Consider the following 26,630-nt stretch of genomic DNA (forward strand, 5'->3'; position numbering starts at 1 on the left):
TCTGCCTGCGAGACTCTGAGGACTTTTTCAAGTGTGGAAGGTTGTTTGTGAGCCAGCGACTGCCTTTATGCTCCCATTTCTCATCATTGTTCAGTTACGGCCCACTTCAGAGGAGCAGGGAGTCTGGAGGAAGGACCCAAGTCCCACGGTGGCCCTAAGAACATTTGTAGGAAATGGCTGATCTGGAGCACCTGAGGACAAAGGGGACTCTAATACTGAAGTCCTTGACTAAAGGGACAGCAGCTCAGAGGCCTGACACCAGCCCTCTGTGCAAGAGAGCCACATGTAACAACAGCATTTATAAGAGGAAGCTATACAGGCCAGAGTAGAAACCTCATGTTTCCAGAATGAAAACACATGTTTACAAGTTTGTAGAGACCTGGGGGGGGGGGAAATGAATTGTGTGGGGGGGGTGTTTTAATGAATTAAAATTTTTCATTTCTCTTGTTTCAGATCCCATCTCTGAACCCCATACATACAGTGGAAAATAAAATGGAGGATGATTGATGGCACCTGTCCTGTAATAGAGTGGGTGTCATTGATAGCACGGAGTCACTAATGGTCATGCTGGCCATTCCAACACATGCTGACAGTCCCAGAAGGAAGCAGGCTTTTGCAGTGGGTAGAAATGCAGCCATGGCACTAAGAGCAGTCTCTTGCTTGCTCCTTGCTAGCTAGCATACCTCTGCCTCTAGCTGAGAGAAGGTCCCTGCCTGGGCAGAGACCTGGGTGCTCTTCCTGCTCCACACAGCATCTCCATTCCCCTCGTCTGCTCTTCTTTCTACCCTTAGTTACAGATGGAGGACGATACAAAATGTTCTCCATCATGTTTCTGGTCCTTCCTGTCACTCTTTTGTGTCAGACATGGCTGCTGCCAACACCGGACGCATTTCTTTTCACTTCATAGGGCATCCTCTATTTTGGCTATGAGTGTCACTGTGTTGAACTGTTAAAACCCAATAAAATGGAAACTTCTCCAACCTTCCCTGAAGCTGGGGTTGACCATACAGCTTGGTTCTGGGCGAGGGGATGTACACAGACACCCTAACCTAGATGCCTCTGTGGACTTCTTATGGGCATGATACATAGAGAGGAGGCTGGGCAATAGAGGGATCATAGCCCTGACAGACAGGCCTTAGAAAGACTGTGCGTGTGTGTGTGTGTGTGTGTGTGTGTGTGTGTGTGTGTGTTGGAAAAATAAACAACCTACAACTTAACAGAAAGAAAGCCACCACTATGATTTTCTGTAACTGTCTAAAGCCTTCTTGGCTAATACAAGCTATCATGCCACGGAGAGTCCATGTTACTCATTCATTGCAGTGGCCTGCTGAAGTGAAGGCCAGTGTTAAAGGACAGGGGCTTTACGTTATAACAAGTTATTAGTATCTTCTCTCAAACAAGATTATCGAATTATTGATTTGTTATACTAGCAGGGGCCTAAAGGCCCAGATTGGGAAGAGACTGAAAGATGCCGGATGGAAGGAGTGGACTCCTCTCAGCACAGGGCTCAGCAATCTTCCTGTTGACTCATTAAGGGCCTGGTTTTAGAGTCAGTGACTGGGGAAATAGTTGGAGTCTGAGGAGGGACAGAGAGGCTGGAAAGTATGTGGCAGAATCCAAGTCTGCCTTGGATTCTCTTGAGACAGTTTCCTCCTGCACAGCACTGAGACCCCCAGGTAGCTCAAGGATAGCAGGGGAGTCACACAAAGTGTACCTCGTGGGTGTAGGATTTGATTTGCCAATATCTAACTGCATGTCTGCTGCTAGGTCTGCTCTCTCCTGAGACTTCACGTAGAGCCTTCTCTCAAAACCGCTCCTCCTGACGCTGACATTTCCTCAAGCTCCCAGGGCCTTGCTGCCTTATATTGAAGCCAACATTTGTAGAGGGCTCTCCACACGCTGGGTAGCATTTCCAGATACTCCCACGTGCCAAGTCCCTTGATCCTCAGCTCTCATGTTCTATCTCTCCCCTGAGGCCTGGGATACTCCATGTTCGCCTGACAAGACAAGGGCCCCATCTGCGGTGTAATACTCTGCACCTATTCGCCCTCCTCCTCCTCTTCCTCCACCCCTTGTCCTCTGTCTTTCAAACCATCACTGCCTGTTGCCTGCTACTGCTGCCGCCACCAAGACAATTAATTCATTAGTTAGAATATTCTTTTTTTTTTTGGAGCTGGGGATCTACCACTCTACCACTGAGCCAAATCCCCAACCCCTAGTTAGATTATTGATATAAAGGCTACTTTGCTCTCAGTTGCCAGTATTCTGTGAGTATTTGGGTTCTCTAGAACCTACCAAAAGCTGGCAAGGAAGTCTGGGAAATGTAGTTTGCGAGCTTCTGAACTCTGGAGAGATTAGTGAATATGGGCTGAGATCTAACTAACCTAGCACTGACACTGTTGATTGACACAAATCCTGGCAATTGCTAAGTGTTTGGGCATGTTTGCGATCTTGCTCATAAACTGTTGTTATCTCTGTTTTTATTTCTGCAACTGACAGTAAGTGACACCCCAGTCCAGTTAGCTCTCCATTCTGGACTTCAAATTCCTCATCTGCATTGGCTAGGTGAGGGCTAGCATCTCTCCCTCTGCAATCACTCTGTTCTTCCCTCACTTATTCAAACAATGAACAGTTGCCCAGTATCTTGTTCAAGTCGGACACTGGGGATGGGAGGGTAACTATGGCTGTAACTCAGCAAGATCAGGCTGTGTGAAAAGTCCCTATCATGTGACAAAGACAAACAAATGTGTGACTGTGTCTTTAATGCCAAGTCCACTTTGCTACTAGGGAAAACGGTCTCCCAGCCCAGTGCTCCTTTCTACAGGTGCCTTTCCCAATCTGATTATTCTAGCAAAGCCCCCACCAAGGGAAATTTTTTCTGTTGCTTCCAGATGCACACATAACCAACAGTCCCTCTCTCCAACAGTCTCCATTGCCCATTGTCCACCACCCTTCCCCCACATTGGCCTCAAAATCAACTTGTCAACAGTGTAGAGGTGAGATGAGTCACAGCATGGGACAGCAGCCTGGGACCTGGTCAGCACCTGCAGAGCGGTCAGGGTAATAAGGAATGTAAAAATATGAATGCTCTGGGCCTCCATGATTTCCCTGTTTGCCCAATCTGTCACTCTGCTAGCCGTGGATTCCCCACTATTACTCATGACCCTAATGTGGGGTGGGAGACCCTGCGTGTTCTATCTTGTAGTGCTGCTCACTCGGAATGCATTTCACATATTGCCGTGGAAACGTCAATTCCCCGAGCCAAGAAGACCCCCGTTTCCCAGAAGCTTCCTCTACAAACTCTAGAATATAGATGAGCCAGGTCCAATCACGCGCTGCGTCTGGGCCCAGTGGATTTGCAGCACACCTGCATTGGAGGTAAATCGATTGGCGCTTCTTAATCCTGGCTACCACCAGGCAGGTTCTCCCTACTCATTGAAGCTTAGTAGCAACATGCCCTTCACTGTAAAGAGAATTTTTTGTCCTCTCACTTGGGACTAAAGGTCAAAGTTTAAATCTATATTTAATGCCATTTTCTGAAAACTGGATTTGTGATTCCCTTTATGCTGGTATTACATATCTTAAGGGATTTCAGGGGGAGAAATCTGGGAAGCCAAGTTTCTGAGAGTGACCTTTACTTTAAATGTGTAAATAGGATGGAGCTTGTGTTTCTGGGTTTTAAACCTTCTAATTGTGCTTCCAAAGACAGTTCTGGAAGACAGAGGCTGTGCGGAACGGCTACACAGAAGCCAGCCACTTTGAAAAGACGGAGTCTTTGACTTGCATCTGACACACATGGAAGGCTGGAGGTTTTCTAGGGACAATTTTCCTGAAGCTTTGTACCTTGAGCCCACATTAGAATATGCAAATAGCGCGGCCTTTAACTGTCTCAGGAAAGGGAAAGTTCACATTTACTTAACTCTACTTTTCCCTTGAATTTTATAAAACATTATTGAAGTGGCATCAGAATGTCAGTTTTAAAATATTTCAAATATTTACCTAAAGGTTTTTTTTTCTTTCCAGCAGCAGCTTCCATAGTCGGGATGTGGCACTGAAAGCTCATATAAAATGGGCCGTCTTGGTACTTCGTGTGCTCAGAGCTGTATATTCAAAGGTGAGGACCAGGGCTTCTCCTTTTTGCTCAGGGTGTCTTCAGCCAGGACAGACAGACAGATAGGTGGGTGGTCAGATGAGTAAGAGAAAAATTAATAAATTATTAAGGATCTAATAATAGCAACATTAATCAATATGTCCTGATAAACTAATAATTAAAGAAAAATAAATGCACCGATTGCTATATTACTGTCATATGCACCCAAAATTCCAGACTCCCCAAATCAAGCAACTGTCTTTTGTTTAAACAGGCAGGCCCAAACTGGCCTTGAAACTCCTGAACCTCCTGCCTCTACTTCCTAAGAGCTAGGAATTCATGCATTCTACCAGGCCCAGCTTATGATTGTTCTGCGTAAATAAGATGGTTTGTTGTTCTTGTTTAAGTGGAAGCAGGACAGACAACTACAGAATGCTAGCTTTCGTTATTCAACTGCATTATCCAGTCCATCTCTGGGAAGTTCAGTCTCGGGGAACTGCAACCTACCCTGACCTGGTCCCTTCCTGGGATGTTCACCCCAATGCTAGAGCCTTTGAACCCGCCTGCTGCTGTCTAGATAACGACTGTACAGGACACACAGAAAAGGGATGTTTTGCCTTCAAGGGGGAAACTGAGGCTCAGGGAAGGAGGATCTACATGGCAAAGTGTCCAGGGCAGGTGACAGCCCCAGCCTGCTGGAGCCCATAGCTCTTCTGAGTTCTACTCGGATGTAAGGTGAAAGCTCCCCCAGCTTTCTCTGTGGGAAAGATGATTCTATAAAGCAAACCCTTTCTGTCTCCGTCTGCCAGACACTGTCTGTGTTAGAAAGCCAACTTGGGAGCGGGTTGCAGCAGATGCAGGCTGCTGTTTGCAGCTGCCTTAATGACTGTATCAGGTCTCTTTGTGGTCAGCGCTAAGCAGGCAGGATGGACCAGTTGTAGAGCCTGGGGCAAATTTGTTCACAGTTTACAGCCACAGTGAACTCCAGTTTTGAGAGAGGCAACTAAATATCTACTTTATGGTCACCTTAAAGTTCCCTCTGAGACCTTAGCTGTCACCCTCCTGACAGCAACTTCCAGCCTCCCAAAACCCCTCAGGGATAATCAGTTCCCTGGTGCCTGCCCCTCCTTGCTTTCCCTCCTTGGCCTTTGTTTCCTTTTTCTTACAAGCTGAGCTCCTCCTATTGCCTTCTCATCTTTGTCCCTTTGGCCCCAAACAGCTGTCACTGAAGCCACTGTTGACCCTTGCCTTTCCAAAAGATCCCTCTTCCTCTGACATCCTTTATTTAAGCGGGGCTGCCTTAGGCGAAGCTGATTAAACAACCTCTCCACTGCCACACTTTCTTCCCTGGGGCTTTGTGCTACCTCAGGCTTTCTTCTTACCTCTCTTGTGATCTTTTACCTTCTGTTCTCCCCCTCTCTTTTCCATTCCCCCTTTGCACTTTGTTTCCATGTGACCTGTCTATTCTTCCACTTTTAACTATAGCAGACTTGAGGATATGTCTTTACGCACGCACACACACACACACACACACACACACACACACACACACACACACGTGCACACATGCTGAACACACCAATCTTTCTCTGATTCACTTCTCCTTCTCGATTAAGCACCTCCTTTCTCTTTCGAGGCCAGTTGCCACCATGCCAAACTAAATTCTCTCCGTGAATTGTCTTTGCCTGAGGCCTTTTTGTATTTCATTTCCCTAAATCTCAGAGCCTAAGGTGCTCCTCTGATTCTCTCTCCTGAGATCTTATTTCCCTTCCTTTTCTAGAATTCACTCTTCCTCTCTATTCTCAGAAAAAACAATGTCTTAATTCTGGACACATCTTGGTTAATGAAATGTTTGACATTTTATGTAGTTGAGGAAGACAGAAACTAAGACTGTCACCTTTGAGGCATCCTTGGTGGCTCATCTAGCAGCCCACCACACTAGAAGCACCTTACTTAATGCAAGCATTCAGTAAACATCAGGGTAGCCTAGGCATACTTGAGAACATGATTATTGGAGTTGAGCAAGACTTGGGTTCAAATTCTGTCTCATCTCTGATCATCTGTGGAACTTTGGGAAAGTGACTAATCTCTCTGAGTCTCACCTCCTCTTCTGTAAGAGGTAAATTATAGTAAGAGTACCTGTCTTGTGGGATTGGGAAAATTGAGTGAAGTGATGTCTATGCAGGTTTCCTCCCAAGCCTGATACAACATATTACTTCAGAATATAATCTCTTAATTCGGTAGACAAAGGAACAGTGCCACAGGCAGGACCACAGTGTGTGTGTGTGTGTGTGTGTGTGTGTGTGTGTGTGTGTGTGTGTGTGTGTTAGGCCAGAAGTGGAGACCTCAGGTGATCTTCTGGGACAAGATCTTTTTGCTAACCTTGAAATTGCCAAATATGCTGGCCACTAGCATCCTAGTGATTTTCCCATCTCTGTCTTCTCAGCACTATTAAAGTTGTGTGCCACCATCCTGGCTTTTTAATACCCTTGTTCTGAGGATAGAATGGGGATGAACTTGAGTAGCTAACAGTTTGCCAAATTAGCCATCTCCTAAGGCCCTGTACAGCTTCTTCCAGCTCATTGTCTAATTCAAGTCTGTCTTTATTTATTTCATTAATGTGTGTGTGCTTATATGTATGTGTGTGAGCATGGTGTGTGTGAAAAAATGTGTATAGATGTGCAAGCCTGTGAATACACACTGATGAAAAGTCTCTGCTTTCTTTCTTTGAGGCAGTGTGTCTCACTGAATCTGGAGCTAGGCTGGTGGCCAGAAAGGTCCTGTGGTCCTCTTCTCCTCACCTACCTAGATCTAGCAGCAGGGATAAAGGTGCACAAGGCTGCACCCAGACTTTCCTTATGTGTACAATAGAATCTGGATTCACCTCCGCATATTTTCATAGCAAGTGCTCTTACCCACCGAGCTCTCTCTCCAGTCTCAAGTTCTGTCTTCAAACTTCTGCTTAGTCTAGATGTAATTGGCAGAAAGTGATGACCATTGCCTTCTAGGCCAATTGCCAGTCTGTGAGGTACATTTGGAATGTGAACAGTTCCATGTGATCAGAGAGAGCTGCTGGGTTTGCATGGTAGACCCCACCTTTCAATCGTCTGCATTCCCTCATCGGCTTTCTGTGCCGGAGAGCTCTGGGCACCTAGATGGTATCTGTGGGACAAGTGAATGTCTTAGGAAAGAATTCTCTTGTACTCCTTGATCCTTACCTCGGCTCAAAGCTCTGGTTGATATGGACAGGTGCACAATTCTTCCATGAACATTCCACAAACAGTAAACTTGATTCATTAAGTTGGCTAATGAATTCTGTAACACTTTAAAGACAATTGGCAAAGAAAAAGAGGATTCAGTTATAATTCCAAGTTTTAGCTTTTCTTTGTATTCTCTGCCCTCTAACCCCCGTTGTAGACGAGCCATCATTAGAATTGATATGAAAGAATTGGATCTGGATTGCGTTAACCTACCCTAATATGTTTTCAAGGAAGTAGCGTTGTCCAGAGGGCAGAGGAACCAGCACTTCACTATCTTCTCGGCATTTTTCATCAGCCCTATAAAGTACTCCTTGATCTGAAGCAGTTCTTCTCATGAAAGGAAAAGGAAGATTGCTTTCATGCTAGCCCAAGAACTAGGAACCTGGACTCTTGGACCTCATGATGCTGTGTGGGATCAATTCTCCTTAATGCTGCTTGATTTCCCTTACCTCAGCTTCTGCATCTTTAAGACAGGAGTGAGTGGACAGAGAGGACCATCTAGGAATGGCATCCATGCTGTCTAGGCAGCATCTGGAATGCTCAGTGAGACACTTTGCCATGGGACCATCACTGACTGAAAACCTCTCAACAACTTCTAGACAAAGTAAATCTACCCGTCACCATGGATGGTGTTCATGAGGCCTCAGTCCTTCCTGAAAACTATGGATAGTCAATAGTTCCTGAAGAGTGGCGTTATAATCCTCAGGCGTATAGTCACTGGTGAGTTGCCCATGTTCCATTACACACCGTCATCGCCATGTTCATGCAAGCAACCCTGACTAAACACAGCAGGTCACACAGTCATGAAACTAGAAGGGAAACTTGTGATGAAGGGATTTAGCGGGATTGGAAAAGGGATGAGAATGGACTATGATGAAGTACAATGGGTTAATATGATTGGAGTTTCCTGAACTCTGCCCCAACTGTCACCTAAGAGTCTGTGTATATTGCAAGAATACACACTTCCTCCTAGTTTATACATGTGTGATAAAGTCATGTCCTATAAATGAAGAAAATATCTCCAAAAATATGTTTGTGTTTGCTTCTCCAGTTGGACCATTTGTGAGGAACTTTTTGCAGCTTCACTCTGCCTCAGACCACCTCACCCATGGGTTGCTCTTTCTCCGCAACCCGTCACACCTCATTCTTTTCCCTCCAAGAAGACACAGTTTCACGAATGGATCATGGGAAAGGAAGCAAGTTTAATGTGTCCCCTGCCCTCCTCTAGGAAAGGACTCAGCCTTGAGCTTCCCACGATACTCTTCCTCTTGATGGTCTTCTTCATCCTGTGTCTTGAAGAAAGCAACTTGAAGCACGTGTGAAATTGCTCTCCAGGACACAGCATGCTCACATTCTCTACTCAACCAGGGAATCCCAACAGAGCCATGCCCCAGACACCTTTCTGGAGCCAGGCTGGCCATCAGCTTAGAACGTCTAAGGACAGAGACTCCTGCAGCCAATCTAATTATACAACTCCACAATTTCTCCAGGCTGTGAGTCACTCTCCCCTTGAATCCACAAAGCCTTGATGCTAGTCTCCTCTGGGGTTGGTCACATTGTTGCTATGAATGTCGAGCCCACTCCCCTCTCGGTCCAGGTTGGCAGCATTTCATATCCTTCTGTGTTCTCCAGTGCCACGCACTGTGCCTGATGCTATGGAAGGCCCCAGTGACTGTCAGGTCAATAAACACAGTTGAAATGTCAGTTGACAATTAACCCACTTCAAAGGATGAACAGGTCTATTTCTAGAGACTATTGAAGTAATTGGTTCACAGATTAAATCACTAAAGTGCTTACTGGACAAATGGGTGAGTGACTTTCTTGGCATACTTCATAATAAGTGACACATCTTTGATCAGTCACCAGGAATGTGAGTTTATCCATCAAGTATTTATTGAGAGCCATCTGCATGCCCAGAGCTTGGGGGAGGGCGGCTGGGAGAGGGAGAACTGTGAGTCCTGAGCCTGACCCTAGGCTTCTTCATCCCGATGCTGAGAAACTGATTAAAAAACTCTCTGTAGAACTCCCTTGACACAGCGAGCTGGTCCTGGGTCCCTGGCCAAACTTGCTGAGATGTGGACATGGCTCATCCAGACAGATTGGTTCTGATCAGTGTCTGGAGACCACATCATGTCACAATGCAAGATGGTCACATCATTAAAACATCCAGACATGCGCTCAAGCATGATGAAGCCAAACCAATGTCTGCGGGGAGATGAGTAGGTCAGTGAAATCACATGCCTGGGAACAGAAAGCCACGTGGACAGACAGAGGGGCTGTGCCAGCCTCACCCCCAGCCATTACCTCTTCATCCTATCTCACAAGATTGTCCAGCTTCCCTTGTTAATGAAAATGTGGTAAGTATATTTTTTCCCCACTTAACATGCCTCTTAACTTTTGTACTACCTCCTTCCAAGCAGCTGGAAAAGCGACATGTGAGTTTTCCCAGCCTCCTTTGTAATCCTTTCAGCCAGTAAGATAGAAGCCTGAGTCTGCTGGGGAATTCTGTAAAGGCTAGGTCCCCTTCCCTCCTGGACATAGACATGGCACCTCGTGTCGACATCAAGACAAATACAGAGAATCGATTCTGACATTCTCGAGTTGCCAAAGCAGGCTTCAAGGTTTTTTGCTATGGGAGAAACGTCCAATTTTGCTTAAGCCCCTGCTGGGCTTTCTGTCACTTGCAGCTAAAGCTAAATGTACTTCTGGGTTAGGTGGGGGACCGGGGGAAGGGGGACTGGGGGTAGCCCCTTTCTTTATTTGAGGTAGAGTTGAAGCTGTGTCAGCTGGAAAGAGGTGTGTCAGAAGAGACTGTGTAATTCACCAAGGCCTGGAGGACGGGCCTCTGCTGTGGATATGTAACCAGATCTTTTTCCTTCCTTCCAAATAACACAGCATAGAAGCGTTTAAAATAGCATTGGGAGCGTGTGTGGAGAGATGGCTCAGCACTTAAAAGCACTGGCTGTTCTTGCCAAGGACCTGGGTTCGATTCCTAGTACCTACATGGCGACTACCAACAAACTACCTGCCCCTCTAGTTCCAGGGCATCTAACACCCTCTACTGCCAGGGCACACATGTGGTACTCAGAGACGTGTGCAGAGGAAACACCCACACACACAAGACTAAAGTTAATCCAGCTTAAAATAACTTAAATAGCATTTTAATGATAAAACTGTAGCTTCTTAGTTAAAGAACCTCAAGTATCTAGTTAGAAATCTCAAGTAATTGGGCAACATAATTATTTGAACCAACCAAACTAATACAGACCTCATAGTGATCAAGGGCTCAGACTGTGGAACTAAATAAACTTCTAGGGTTGAGGTTACAACTGGGCCTCATACTGGCTATGTGATTTTGGCCATGTCACTTAGCTTTCCTGTGCCTCAATTTGTTCATCTGTAAAATGGATGTAACGTGACTTCCCGAGTCACAAGGCTGTTGGGAGGATTAAATTGATTTTTGCCTACAAAGAGTACTATTGGAAGAATGCTTGTTAAGATTGCCACTACTGTTACTCAAGATTAGGTGGTTGAAGTTGTTGTTGTTGTTTGTTTGGTTGGTTTTTACAGACCTTTCTCCATACCAAGTTAAAGATGAAGCTGTTTGAAATTTCAGCTGATTTTTTTGAGTTTTCCCTTTTCTTGTCTAATAACTACCAAAGGGGCACCTGTTACACATTGAATTCTTTTAATACAAAGATAGCAATTGGAAGTACAAACACAGAATTTCTCAGGCTTCTCAGCTAGTGCATAAGCACACAGAGAGTGAGAAAGAGAGAGGGAGGGAAACAGAAAAAAACACACACTTGCACACACACAGGGAAACAGTAGTTAGAAACCAAGATACAAGTCTCTTACATTCTAAGTCCAGAAGAGAGTGTGGGTGAGGCTACAATGTTGTCATGGTTTGTATATGCTCAGCCTAGGGAGTGGCACTATTAGAAGGTGTGGCCCTGTTGGAGTAGGTGTATCACTGTGGGTGTGGGTTTTAAGACCCTCACCCTAGCTGCCTGGAAGCCAGTATCCTGCTAGCGGCCTTCAGATGAAGGTGTAGAACTCTCAGCTCCTCCAGCACCATGCCTGCCTGGATGCTGCCATGTTCCTACCTTGATGATACTGGACTGAACCTCTGAACCTGTAAGCCAGCCCCAATTAAATGTTGTCATTAAAAGAGTTACCTTGGTCATGGTGTTTGTTCACAGCAGTAAAACCCTGACTAAAACAAGGGTACAAGTCCGTTTCATGGTCACTTGTTGTCTATTGGTCCTGCCTTGTTCATTGGTGCTGACTTTCTTAGAGCTGACTGGAGCATCCTTTCTAATCCTAACTGTTGCTGCATGCAGTGTGCCCAGAGCAGGGCTGTGTAAAAGCAAGGAGAAGAAAGGCCTCCCAAGCCACAGTGTTACCTGGGCCCACAGTCCAGTCCCACAGAATGTCACATCCCAGGTTTAGGCTCAATCCCTCCCAGCAGACTTTAAATAGAACATTCTCTCCAGGACCCTCCTCTCTTCTCCTTTCTCCTAATAGTTGTAATAAAAGAAATTGTTCTTCATGCTAATAAAGGAATGGTTGTAGACAGATCTAGAAGGATGAACCAAAGACCCTTGCTTACCAGAACCTGCCTGACTTGGCCAGCCAAGTGCTCTGCCCCATGCACACAGAGAACTGCTACCTTACAAACATGGCATAAGACTTAGTAGGGACATTATGCTGCTTAAAATAGGTATGACCCTATTGTGTTTCATGTGTGTGAATGTTTGTACCATTGGAAGTGGCGCTATTAGGAGGTGTGGCCTTGTTGGAAGAAGTGTACCACTGTGGGGGCAGACTTTGAAGTCTCATATGCTCAAGCTAGGCCTAGTGTGGCTGTTGCTTCTGCCCCTTATGGATCAAGATATAGAACCCTCAGTTCCTTCTCCAGCACCATATCTGCCTGCAAGCCACCATGCTTTCTACCATGATGATGATGGACTAAACCTATGAACAGTAAGCCAGTCCCAATTAAATGTTTTTCTTTATAAGACTAACTGTGGTCATGGTGTCTCTTCATAGCAATAAAAACCCTCAGTAAGACAGTGAGTGACAAACTAAGAAGTCTTATAAAGGGTCACACAGGTATTCACTGGATAATTATTCCTCGCTTACGAATGTACCTGATGCTGGCCAAGCACCAGGGAGAGCATGATGAATGAATGTAGAAGAATCTAGGCTGAATCACAGTTTCCAGTGAGGTGAAAAATTAATCTATTCAAATGCACTCCTTTGCCACTGAACATCAACAGTATGCTACCACATTAGAGACTCCCAGATAGCTCAGCCTGCCCTCTGCAATCGCCTCCAGAGAACAGAAAGATAAACACTCCTTAAAATGCCATCGACATGGTTTTCTTTTTGTGCATTGGGAGTGGCCTTAATAGACAACAGGTCCTGCTCTCAGATCACTGCCAGAAAGATGAACTATATACCATCTATTCTGAACCCACATCCTAAACATCCACCCAGTTCAGAGTCACCACCAAGGACAGCGAGAGGGAAAATGAATTACTAGAAACTTTCTCACCTAAAACACTAGGGTAGCACACGAAGAGACTAGTTCTCAGGTGATCTTCCTGCAATGTTCCACTAGGACAGTGTGTGTGTGTGTGTGTGTGTGTGTGTGTGTGTGTGTGTGTGTGTGTGTGTGTTTGTGTGTATTTGGTGTATGTGGTGTATGTGGTGTGGTGTGTGTAGTGTATGTGGTGTGTGGTGTGTGTAGTGTATGTGGTGTGTGTATGGGTGTGGTGTGTGTGGTGTGTGTGTATGGTATAAGTGTGTGTGGTGAATGTGTGTGTGTGATATGTGTGAAATGTGTTGTGTTGTGTGGTGTGTGTGTGTGTGTGCGGTGTGATGTGTGTGTATGTGGTGTGTGTATATGTGGTATGTGTGTGTTGTGTGTATGTGTGTGTATGTGGTGTATGTATGTGTGCAGTGTGTGTGGTGTGTATGTATGTGTGGTGTGTGTATGTGATATGTGTGATGTGTGTTGTGTTGAGTAGTATGTGTGTGAGTGTGTGTGTGGTGTGTGGTGTGTGTAGTGTATGTGGTGTGTGTATGGGTGTGGTGTGTGTGGTGTGTGTGTATGGTATATGTGTGTGTGGTGAATGTGTGTGTGATATGTGTGACTTGTGTTGTGTTGTGTGGTATGTGTGTGTGTGTGTGAGGTGTGATGTGTGTGTATGTGGTGTGTGTATGTGTTGTGTGTGTTGTGTGTATGTGTGTGTATGTGGTGTGTGTATGTGTGTGTGGTGTGTGTGTGTGGTGTGTGTGTGTATGTGGTGTGTGTATGTGTGTGTGGTGTGTGGTGTATGGTGTATGTCATGTGTGTATGTGTGTGGTATGTGTGTGTGTGTATCGGGATGTATGCTGTGTGTTATGTGGTGTATGTGTGTGTGTATTTGGTGTGTGGTGTATGTGGTATGGTGTGTGTGTGTGGTGTGTGTGTGGGGTATGTGTTGTGTGTATGTGTTGTGTGTGTATGTGTGGTGTATGTGTGTATAATATGTGTGTTGTGTGTGTGGTATGTGTGTGTGGTGTGTATGTGGTATATGTGTGTGTAGTGTATGTGGTGTGTGTATGTGTATGGTGTGTATGTGTGTGGTGTGATTTGTGTGTGTATGTGGTGTGTGTATGTGTATGGTGTGTGTATGGTGTGTGTGTGGTATGATGTGTGTGTGTATGTGGTGTGTGCATGTGGTGTGTGGTGTGTGTATGTGTGTGGTATGTTTGGTGTATTTGTAGGATGTGTGTTGTGTGGTATGTGGTGTGTGTGTATGTGTGTGTGTGTGGTGTGTGTGTGTGTGGTGTGTGCATGTGTATATGTGTGGTGTGTGTGGTGTGTGGTGTGTGTGTGTGTGTGTGTGTGTGTGTGTGCTAGTAGTAGGGAAGCAGAGGCAGGAGCACCAACCTTGAAGCCAGCTTGCCTACATAGTGAAGCTGCCTCTAAATAAATAAGCAAATATCATTTACTTAGAAAGCCACTGGTGTGGACGTGAGAAATGGCTGCAGAATTCAGATTGCCCCACCCAGAGTGATCATGGCCAGGTAATCCACCTCCATCGTCCCCATCCTCCAATGGGATTGGGTGATGCTGCAGCATTAAGGTCTACTAGTGACTTACAGAGAAAATGCTCTTCATCTCCCCGCCAACACTGTTTATGCTGTACCCTGAGTCAGAGTAGTTTCAGTGGGGTCTAGCTGGCTTCTTAAAAGGGTAAAAGACCAGTGAACAGAATTGTTGTGGGGAGGGCAGTAATGGGAGGAGGATGGGGAGGGCAGTAATGGGAGGAGGATGGGGAGGGCAGTAATGGGAGGAGGATGGGGAGGGGAACACCCATATAGAAGGGGAAGGGGAGGGGTTAGGGGGATGTTTGTCTGGAAACCGGGAAAGGTAATAACAATTGAAATGTAAATAAGAAATACCCAATTTAATAAAGATGGAGAAAAAATAAATAAATAAAAGGGTAAAAGAAGGGCCAACATTTGGAAAGGTCTTTCTGATTTTTGTGTTTGAAGTGAAGCTTACTCCAGTCTAAGGGATAATTTCAGATTTCTGAGATCTATTATAAAGAATATAAAGAATGTTGCAGAGCTAGCCAGGTATACTCTCCCTCTCTTACACACACACACACACACACACACACACACACACACAAAAACTTATGCACACACACTCACATGTACAAACTCATTCACACATAAACTCATGCACAAACACAGACACAAACTCAATTACACACACACACACACACACACACACACACACACACACGAGAGAGAGAGAGAGAGAGAGAGAGAGAGAGAGAGAGAGAGAGAGAGAGGAGAGATTGCCAGCTTACAGAAATACTCTCTACCTGCTTTATACCAAAGCAATCCTGTCTTCATCTCATAAAAAATTCCAGCTTAGGAAGGCACACTGGCCAGCTTGCCTCTCCTGCTAATGACAGGCTCAATTATGGGGCCTAATCCTGCATTCTTGACAGTCCCCTCGCCCCCACATAACTTCCAGGGGAGTCAAAGGGCCCTCCCTGGCCCGCCAGGGTGACATTAGTTATGCGGGAGCAAGCCTGGGGCGTGTTGGTGATTTCGAGGGCCTGCTCCTATAAGGACTCACACTTGGAAGCCTGACACGCTCACACTTTGACTCTTCACCTTACGCAAAAATAAAAAAGCCACAGTAACTCCATTAAAAATATAAAATTCCTCCACAGGAAATGAACACTAGTTTGCTTCCAATTTACATTGGTTTTAGGTTTCACCTTCCCCTACCCCCTTTTACTTTTAATATTAATGTCCAATTCTATGGAAAGTATTGTGTATAAGGGGGGAAAATCGCACATGCATCGCATTGGGGTCTCCCGTTTTATTTACTAAGCAGGGCAGGACATTTTGGCTTTGCCGCCCCAAGCTCTGTGGTAATTCTTTGCAAATTCACGCATAGGCTGTTCTCTTTAAGTCACCCTGGGCAGATGCCTAATGACCTCTGGCTTATTGAGAAGTGGCCTTGTTTTATGTAAACTAATCATCCAGCCAGCTATATTAATAACGAGACCATAACTCATTTTCATCCTAGGCACACACTGTGCATTATCAGTCTCCTAATTAGTCCCAGGCAATTCCGGGGGCAGGCATTATTAGTTCCAATTTTCTTCACCGCTCCTTGAGCTGGAGATTTGGCAAACAGAGGGTCATGCTCCGTGTCCCACAGGCATGCCCCTGCATCCCAACCCAGAGTCCGAGGCCTCCAGACACCGTCCCTGTGGACCTGAGAGGCCTGGGAACTTGCACACCTCTGCTGATCTCAGACCGTGGGCTTTCCTGAGGGAGAAAGCGCCGGGTCAGCGGACATCAAGCAAGCCTGCTTAATGGACAAAGTCAATACAGCTTCCCGGGGGAAGAAAATAAACCAAGTCCCTGCCTGGGGACTGTGCTCTGAGCAGCAGAGACTGAAACATGCTTCCCTGTGCCTTCCCTATATCCCCTCTTGTCTCCCAGGGTACAGAGAGGTGGCTCCAGAGCAAAGTCATGATCTTGATTTGAATGTTCCACACCTCTTCCCCTCTGAACAAAATCATAACCCAAGGGTGCTTGATGTGGGGTCTTCAAAACAGAAGTTTCCCTTCCCGTCCTACCCCCTAGTTGTGAGATTCTGGTTAGTGAGCGCCTACCGTGAATCTGGCTGGGTCTAATGATACTAGGAAGACGGTTGAATCCTCTGCCTACTCTGCTCCATCCCACAAGCCTCCTTTGTCCCACAAGAAGGAACATTAGGTCAAGGATGGGGGAGGGCATTGTACTCCCATCTGCCCATTAACGAGATGGGATCTTGGCCTCCCCAAGCCTTTACTGAACCTGCAGTGGAGAAAGAAATATGTGTCCTGTACTCCTACAGGGTGGAAGTGAAAAAACAACCTTCTTGGTCTTTGTCATAAATTCTGTTCCAGGCAGCACATGGCCCTGGCTCACCACGGGGCCTTGAGCACCTTTCCCCTTGTCTCCCTCTGTCTCCCTAAGCAGCCATTTCCAACTCAGTAGTGGCATATCAGCACTCTGTGCCCTTGCCTTGGATTCTCTCTGTGAGGTTTCTGTGCCGTCCATGCCTTGCTGAACATCCAGCCATGCCTGAGCATGTGGGGGAGAAAGTGCCCTCAAGATTCTTGGAATTTTGTATCCTTGTGCTGGAGAGGCTCCTTGGCATTGGACTGGGGGAAGCTATGAGGGATGATTTACTCTGCGGGGGCCCCCTTGAAGATCACACCCTCTTCGGGATTTTCCTGAGAGCACACCCTTGCTTGGCTGCTGCTTCCTCACTCCGAGCCAGCCCCTCAGCAGGCTCCTCTAGGAACACAGCCTTAATTAGAACTTGCACACGACCCTCACCTCTGGGTGTTTCTAAGGACCTCATCCAAAAATAATACCCATGGTTTCAATTACACCCAGCCCAGACTTCTCCAAACTCCAGGTCCATGGAATGAAATCTCTCCTTGACAATGCTTATGTTTTTCATTGGTGTTTGCAAGGCCAAGGTGCCCAAAAGAGAACTCTTGAAGTTCCCACATTGTCAGTGCTTTCCAGTACTCGCCATCTCAGTGGGTCCCACCCAATGTCTACCTTCTACCCACCTCACAGGCAGAGTATTAGGATCTCCCAAGGCCTTCTTTCCCCTCAAGCCTACCTTCTCCCTTGGCCACCCTGTCCAGTAGGCTCTGCACACCATCTTCACTATCCTGTTAGTTTTATCTCCTACATGATTCTTTTTTTTTTCCTTTTTTACCCCCTGGAGCTGAGGACCGAACCCAGGGCCTTTCACTTGTTAGGGAAGCGCTCTACCACTGAGCTAAATCCCCAACTCCTCCTCAGTTCTTTTTAGCTCTCTCTGTTACCCTCTGCCAAAACCCTGTTAATCTATTAACTACTCCACCTCTAATGTCTACATGCCTGTCTCACCATTTCTGCCTCTAGTAATTGTTTTAAAACACCAGTCTAATCACACTACGTTCCAATGTAAAACGCCAGCAGGGCTGCATTGCTACTAAGTGGAGCACAGAGGTACTGGGCATGACCCACCACCTTGTTGGGTACAAGGTGAGAGTCTCTGCCCCACCCACAGGTATTTAATACACTGCTGCCTTTCCCCCAATGCTTTCCCTTCCCCTTCACCTGTTCATCCTTGGCAGGCCATCCCCTAGGCTCCCACACTGCATCCTCAAGATAACTTCTGAGCTTCCCAACCAGGACAAGTTCTGTGTTTCAAATTCCCAGAACACCTTGCACCTACTTGAGTAGCTGGAGCCTTCCGGTAAGTGATGCCAGAACTGCATCTGCAGGATCATGTGACTCCACAACCCACATTAAAGCTCCATGAAACCAGGAGACTCATCTGGTATATTCCTGTTGCCTCCATAGCATGCACCAGCTTCCCAATGGGCTATAATATGACTAAGCTCAGAAACAACTGCAATCCAGAATTAAGCAGGTAGAAGTCACAATCTGTATAACCACAGAGGTTAGGTCTAGAGTAAGAGACTTTGTGGATGGATGGATTTCCCTAGGGAGTGGAAATACAGTAGTCATAGATGGACAAGGTTGGGAATATGTGACTAGAGTGGAGGGGTCAGACTGGGGAGAGAAAAGGGAGGTGAGGGAAGGAATATGGAAAGCTTAAACTAAGGGCCATTTGAGGGGTCAGATGGAAACCTAATAGAGTAGAAGCGTTGTAAAATATATACACATATGTAGGCAATCTAAATGAAATGATCACATAATGAGGGCAATAGAGCCCCAGCTAGACATCTCTCATCACCACACACAGGACACATACAAACTCAGAGAGACCGAGCAGCACACTCAGGTTCTGTATGAGTCTGCTGCAGATGGAGTCCCAGCTCTGACAGGAGATGTGGACACAAGCCCAATTCTTAACCCTAGAAGCTGCCTCCAGTTGCAGATAAAAAATTAGTTTCCCATTGGAGTCTCATTGGGGTATACAAACCACGCATAGGGGAAGGGCTCATACCCAGTAGTAGATGGCCAATACCAAATGAACTCAATGGTATCATTGGAGGTTCACTTTACAGGGTTTTTCTGCATGCACACACACATAGACTTTCAATTTTGCTGTGGAATTCCTGCGTGTGTGAACATCTGAGTCTTCGCACCTACGTGTGCTTCTTGTGCTTTTACTTTGGTATTTTTTTCTTCTTTCTGATTGTTCTGACCAAACCTGATTTGTTTTTTGTTTTATCTTATTTTATTTCACCTTGTTATCATTCTTTAGATGCCTTATTTTGAAACAATAGACACAAAGGGTGTGGATGTGGGTGGATGGGAGGGGTGATGGGGAGGAACTTGGAGCTAAGAGAGGGGTACCATAATCAGAATATATTATATGAAACAATCTATTTTTAATAAAAGAAAATGGAGGGGAAAGAAGAGGAGGAAGAGGAAGAAAAAGAGGAGGAAGAGGAGGGAGAGGGGGAGGAGGAAGCAGAGGAGAAAGAAGAGGAGGAAGAGGGAGGAGGATAAAGAAGATGAAGAGGAGAAAGAAGAGGAGGAAGAGGGAGGAGGATAAAGAAGATGAAGAGGAGGAGGAAGAGGAGGAAGAGGGAGGAGGATAAAGAAGATGAAGAGGAGGAGGAAGAGGAAGAGAAGGAAGAGGAGGAGGAAGAGGAGGAGGAAGAAGAAGACAGAAGCAGCAGCAGCAGAAGTAGCAGCAGCAGCTTGCCCTGCATAAGCAGGAGCATTGTCTCCTTTCCCCTAGCATCGAGCTGCAGACTTTCAGTACACGCCAGCCTGAATTCCTTTACCACTCAACTTGTCTGATGAATATCTGAAGGTTCCTTTTCGTAAAAGAGTGTTCACAAAATGAAGCATCATGTCTTCTGTTTATTTCTTTGTGAAAATCACCGTAGAAGTGTTTCCTCTGACCCAAGATAATTAGTGGTTTTTATCTTTTTTATATTAGATTTTTGGGGTCGTGTGTGTGTGTGTGTGTGTGTGTGTGTGTGTGTGTGTGTGTGTTGCATACATATGAATGTACAGGTGTTTAAGCACACACACACACACACACTACACTACACACACAGATCGAGAGAGATATATTCATAAATGTGTGTGTAATTGAAAAATAAAAAATAGTATCTTTTAAAGAGAAAATGCTCTTGATAAAACGATCCAGCAGCAGAAGTTTGACAGCACGGTTGGGTTTACATATTGTTGCTTTTATAGACTTCCCTTACGGCAGAAGCCTCCTTCCCTCTTTCTGTTACACTCTGTCTTGGATCTCCCCTGTCGCCTCAGATTTCAATTCCCTGTCATCTCTGAACATGGATAGGGACATAACACAGAGCTGGGCCTGCTTTTCAGATCAGTGTCCTGAAGTCACAGGCTCCTGAGTCCGTGTCATAACTGAAACCTGAGAATTCTGCTCTGGAGTCTTCTTCACTGAAAGGAAAAAGTGAAAAAGGTGGGTTATGCTGGGGATCTTCTAAACAGGCCCCTCAATCAGGAATCGGCATGGACCAGTACTGACGGAACCCAGTACCCACCCTGTACCGAGATGGAAACTTATCTACCTGATGAGATAAGAGGGTTACGGAGTGCAGTGCTTCCTGCTGTGCTGCAGTGGTTCATCCACGGGGCCCTTCTGCCCCTATAAGCTTAGACCCCCCTTCCCCTGGCTGGCCTCTGGGCCCTCATTTCAAGAGACTGTGGCCTGGCTTTACACTTTAGGCAGTTTTTCTGAGGTCCTAATTTCTTGATCACCTGTGCTGACACGATCCTGATTTCCTTCAATATGTCTGCTTTCCACTCCTGGGAAATTGATGTCTGCTCTGGCGTGTGTCCCCACCTTCCTTTGCAAGAGAGAGGAAAGGAGAGGGGGGAAGCCTTTGAATATTTTTAGCAATGTCTTCATATTCTGTCAATAAATTACCTCTGGCAGCTTTTAGAGACCCTATTGGCTCCTGCACTGACCTCTTGTTCCTTTTGTGCTAGGAAACTGCCTTATTATTTATCTTAGCCTCTCTGGTCTCTCCCTTTCATTCCTCACCTTTGATTTCCTTATCATGCTTTTGCACTTTCTTAACTTTGTCCTATAATTCCTTCAGCTGAATCACCACTTGATTTTTTTTCCTCATAGTTTCTCGCTTTCCTAGTTTTGATTATTTTCCCAACCACCACACACCCTTTCAGAGCTGTTTGTTTGACTTATTTTCCACACTTTATCTATTTGTTGCTAGGGCACATGCATTCTTTGGGCGGATTCTATACATTTCTATGATTATGCTTCTCCATCTGCAGATGTTCTTGTGCCCTTGGATTGTCTTGCTGGGATGCACTTTGTTACCCCTGGCGACAGGCTTCTCTGGGTGTACTTCTAAGAGGGCCTGTCTCAGGATACCTGTTCCTTTTGGAAGGATTGTCCTAACAAAACGACACAAGGGTAGCTGTGGAATTTAAGCTGCGGTTCAAGCTGCAGAAGTTTAAGCTCTCCCTTGAGTTTGGGGTGATGTGCCAGTAGGACTGATTTCCCCCTTGTCCTGTGTTCGTGGCCTCTGGTGAGTATCCTCTTGCTGCTTCTTTACGAATTCATTCTTTCTGCTCGAAAGAACATCCCAAGTTTTCTGTGTGGGTGCACGCATGTGCGTGTGTGCATATGTGTGGAGATAAAAATCTCTAATGTCTTTCCTTCCTGTGAAATGTTGTTCGCCTTATTTGAGACAGGTCTGTAAATGGCCTGGAGCAATACCAGTATGATTATACTAGTTGGCTAGTCAATGAGTCCTAAGGGCCACCTGTCTCTGGCTCCCTGATTCCAAGAGGGATCCACACTCAGCTCTTACCATATGTTCTAGGAGCTGAACTCTTGCTTGCAAAGCAGACTTCACCAACAGAGCCACCCTCCCTCACCCCAATTTTTCTGTTCTTATATCAGTCACATTGTACTTCCTTACAGTTTCATTCTTAACTTCATCATCTCTTGAAGGGCTCTGTCTCCAAACACTTTAACATTTTGTGGTAAAAGGGGTTAGGAATACAACATGAATTTTAAGGATAGAAATAGAATTTGGCCTGTAAGCTGAGCAGTACCCCCGACATTGGAGTATAAGTCAAGATAGAGAACTAGATGCCACAATTTACATGGCATCAAGTTTCCACGATCTAAAATGTTATTTGCGTAAATGAAATAATTTACAGGCAGGCCTCAGCCCTTTCTCCATCACTCCTATGGGTAGACCAATGAATAAAGGTGTAAATCCCGTGTTCCCACTACGTTCCTAGTCAGGGTTATCATTGCTATGATGGAAGACCATGAACCTGGGGATGAAAGGATTTATTTGTCTTACACATCAATATCATTATGAAGATAGGACAACTCAGACAGGACAGGCAGGAACCTGGTTGCAGGAGCTGAGGCAGAAGTCATGGAGGGATGTCGATTTCTTATAGCACCAAGGACCACCATCCCAGGGAAGGCCCACCCACAATGGGTTGACCAGCCCTCTGCCATCAATCACTAGCTACAAGATTGCCTCACAGGCTTGCTTGCATCCTGATCTTGTGAAGGCATTTTCTCAGGTGAGATTCCCTCCTCTCCGATGACTAAGCTTGTGTTAAGTTGACGTAATACTAGCAAGCATATGACCTGTCAATATGATGTGGTGTCCTGACAGGCTCCTTAAGCAGTGTTTATCCTCCAGGTGCCTCTGTGTTCACTGAGCACTGCTGCCAGTGCTGGGCCCTGCCACCTCCTGTGCTGGCCACTGTCACATGGTTTGAATCTGTCATCTGGCTGTTGCCAGACCCCTGCCTTGCCCTGACCCAAACTGAAGATTTCAATGTCTCAGAGCCACACCATGGTTGGGAAGAAGCCCCTCCCTTTCCATCCTGTCCCTTGCCCTGCTTTTTCCAGTAGCTTCCAGTTTCCTTCTCTGGCGCTCAGGCAGCAGTTCCTGTGGATTGGGCCAGGTACACTCAGGATCTTTTGGCCTCTTTGCCATCGAGACGACAATCATCTACAATCATCTACTTAGTCTATCTGTCACTGCGATGAGGTCTCCACAGGGAGTCCCTGAATACCTTCTGTGAGGAGAGTTTGAGCTGACACACTCAAGTGTGCTTATAGTCTTTGTATTGACTGTATTTAAGATGCAGGTTAGCATCTTAAAACCCCAGGCCTCAGAATGATGATATTAGGAGGTGGAAATTGATCATGTGGATGGAACCCTCATGAGTGGGGTTAGTGGCCTTATATAAAGACACCTCCCTCTGTTCTTTTCCATTAGGGGACAACGTCAGAAGACTGTGTAAGCCAGAAAGTGGATTCTCTCCAGGCATGCTGGCACCTCCACTTCTGAAGCAATGGGAGGAATATATGTCTACTGGGTAAGCCACCAAGTCCAAATTGGAATTTTTGTTGTAATGTCTTGAATCAGAAAGGATGCTCTCCCATAGTGCTCATGGGCTATGACTCCAGTGCATACATTCGGATTCTGGATTCTGAACATCATTTTAGACCAGTGGACTACAGATACTATGTTGTCAGTTGTCAGTGGACACAGCATCTCCCAGCATGACTTTTTCCCAACATGCTCATGGTTGTATAATGGAAAATTGACAATGAAGGTGACAGTTGATTTCAACGGTCAACTAAACTGTATCCAGCTATGTGTTTACCAGATATTATGCTACTTCAGCAATGAACATGATTATAGTATTAATCCTTAATAATATAGTTTAAATTCTTATGAAGAGTGATCCCAATAAGATAATTTTTATCAAAGTATTTTTGGTGATGAGCTAAATACTTGTACCAATGCCAATGGGAGCACCAAGGAGGACCCAGAAGTCCATCCAGAGGATTTAAGATGAAGGTCTCCTATCACATGACTAAGCTCACAGCAGCAAACATGCCAGTCTCCATTTCCTACCCATACTCTGTTACACTTTGAAGAGAGACATCATGAAGCATCTGTACGTACCCTACTTGAGCTATAGGCATCAATCCACCAATCAGATGTCATGGTTCTAGTAGATATGAATCACTTATCTGTCCTGAGAATTTGGAATCAGAACACAGAGATGGGCTGAGGCACACCCTTCGGGCTCTTGAACCAGAAGGTCATGGACAACTGGTCCTGAAGTTGACATCTGAGCAAGCCAGACTTCAGAAAGAAGGGGATGAGACCCAAGATGGTGCCCCATGCCTATACCTTCTAGCACTAGCTTGTGGCCTACGTGAACTACAGCAAGTTCCAGACAACCTTGGGTTAGAGAGTGAGACTTGTCTCAGGAAAAGGAAAGTCCTTGTGCCACGAGAGACATTGGTGCTTTCCTAGATAGTCTTCAGGGAGCCCAATAGTTCTCTCAGAGCCTCTCACTTTTCTGTAAAATCGTCTGCTGCACTTTATCGGTAATGTGCCCTAAAGCTTTGCTGCTTTAACTAAACTCCTTTGTTTTGCAACCAAGTCTTAACTACAGCCACCCAGTTACCCAACAACAGGCTCATGATATAAATTTTGCATCTTGATCTGGTAAATGCCGGCTCAAGCCTCACCATCAGCCTTATGCTCTCTAGCAATCCCTGCCTAACGGCTCTGTCTAGTCATCTTTCAGGACATGGTTCATAGTTACTGTGCTATCCTGTCATTTCTCTCTTCTAAACACTTCACAGGGATTCCCTGAACCAGAGATCTCTAGAAGTGGGTCTCTGACACCCAACATGCTCAGTAAATGTCCAAAGAGCAGCCTCAATGGCTCTGACGTGACTGTGGAAACCAACTGTCAGTTGGCACAGCACCCTCTCTGGGGCTCCACCAGCCAGCCATCAGGGACTCTTAATTTACGCTGCCTCAGCTAATGTGTCCTTCCTCTCACTTCTGTATTTTTTTTCTTCTTTTTCAGTCCTCCCGGTGTCCAGGTTTGCTATCTTGCTGGGTTGCCCTGCTCTGTGCAAACTTCACTACCGTTGGATCAGTGACAATTCTGACGCGACCTCCCTCGGGCAGGGCTCACGCTGTTTCCTGGGGTTCTAGAACTCTCTGCTGAGTTTTGGCTCCTCTTAATGGCTCTGTGTGGTTGCCTGGGGTCTGAGATACCTGTGTGACACCGCATGACAGCGCCCCCCACCTGATCCAGCCATCTGTTTATTTTGGCTGCAGCTCCTTCTTTATGCTCTCTCTTCTGAGAGGGAGGAAATAGTAGCTACTTCCTTGTGTCAGCCAGAAATACGGGCTACCCTGTCCGCTAAGAAAAAAACAATTGTCTTCAGATCTGCAGTGGCTACTGTACATGACAGATAGAATCGTAGTTTGTTTCTAGAGAAGAAATAACAGCACTCACGACAGTACTCGTCGTCCCAGGCTCTCCCCATTCGCTGAACCCTTTATTCAGTGCCAAGTCCAGCGGGATGCCCTGCCAGCAGTGTACCTGCAGTGTATCTGATCTGCTGACTCACCTGGTCAGCCTGGGACAGGAGGTGGCTACAGAGTTGAGTTTCACAGCCTTGAGGTGTCTCTGTGTTTCATTACCCTGTTCTCAAATATGAAGGTTTTTTTTAAGTCTTTTTTTTTCTGTCAGTGCCTCTGATACTCTAGCCTTGGTAGTGATAGGTAAGGACGTCTAGAGAGGCAGTAGGTTAAATAATACACTGTGGTTGTGACACCTTTGACACTTGCTTTGTGACCTTTCTGACCTTTAGTGTTAAGAACTGCAAAATGGCTTTTTCTGCAGCTAATACTGTTTTGTTTGTTTGTTTGTATTTTAAACAAGCTCAGTGGCTTGATATGGATGCAGAATCAGAATTTCTGGCTAAAATGTCCCCTGTGTACCCTGTGGCAAGAGGTGCAGATGCATGACCAGGTTCAAGTCTTCTCAGGAGTGTCTGGAAAGGCTCTTTGTTTCCTCGAATCAGAGATGAAGGAAGCAGTCCCGGGCCAGGGGATGTATCAGGGTGAGGGATTAGCGAGCAAGACATGGCAATGTGGTCGCCTTGGTTCCATCACTCTGGGCAGCATCAAACATCATAGAGGAGATTCTTCAATCTGGGAACAAAAATGACAGTTATTTAGGACGTCTTATCAATGAAGACAGCTTGCAGTTGTTTCGCATCTGACCGCGGACGACTCCAAAGCAGGTCTTCCGAAAGGAGGAGCTGGGCTTTGCGATTTGGAGTAGGCTAAAAGTATGTGTAATGAAAGAGAAAGGGCACTTAGCAGGGGGGCGGGAGCCTCGATTTCTAAGGATAGACTCATTTCTAACAATGCCACTTTGGGCAAATCATTCTATTTTTCTGGCTTCATTAGTGACCTCAGTGGGAGTCGTTTTAGTAGAAAAACTGACATCCTAATTGCCAAATCCATAGGCTAATTTTCATTCCTCACCCTCCTTGACAACTCCATTGCGCGTGGCACTCTTAACTGCCCTTTTCTTCTCAAACCTGTCTTTGCTCTGGGCTCGGGGGCTCCAGCCCCTGGGAAGTCTCTTGCTCCTCATCCATCTCTGCAGACTGTCCATCGTCAGCCACTTCTGTCACCGAGGAAGGGCCACCGATTTTATTCCCCTGGGACTCCACACCTCACACTTAAATTCCACCAGTGCTCTCATCCTGCCCCATGGAGTTCCCATGTCTTTGCTGGAAACTGCCACCTGTCAGCCAGAGCTGTCAGACTCCTCCTGTCGGCTGCTCCATTTCCAGGCTGTGCATAAAATGCCCCACCCACTCAAACTTTGCCTACCACAGCTGT

The 26,630-nt window shown here is 45.9% G+C and overlaps 1 long non-coding RNA gene across 1 annotated transcript; it reads left to right on the plus strand.

Moving 5' to 3' along the window:
- Positions 1-20,194: 20,194 nt before the first annotated feature.
- Positions 20,195-25,619, plus strand: LOC148005883 (uncharacterized). Its single transcript, XR_015620288.1, has 3 exons — positions 20,195-20,350; positions 23,172-23,271; positions 24,790-25,619. It is a non-coding gene; the product is annotated as an uncharacterized LOC148005883 (long non-coding RNA).
- Positions 25,620-26,630: the final 1,011 nt, after the last annotated feature.

Source organism: Rattus norvegicus, chromosome 5 (genome assembly GCF_021556685.1).
Source record: "Rattus norvegicus strain SHRSP/BbbUtx chromosome 5, alternate assembly SHRSP_T2T, whole genome shotgun sequence".
In the NCBI taxonomy this organism is placed as follows: domain Eukaryota; kingdom Metazoa; phylum Chordata; class Mammalia; order Rodentia; family Muridae; genus Rattus; species Rattus norvegicus.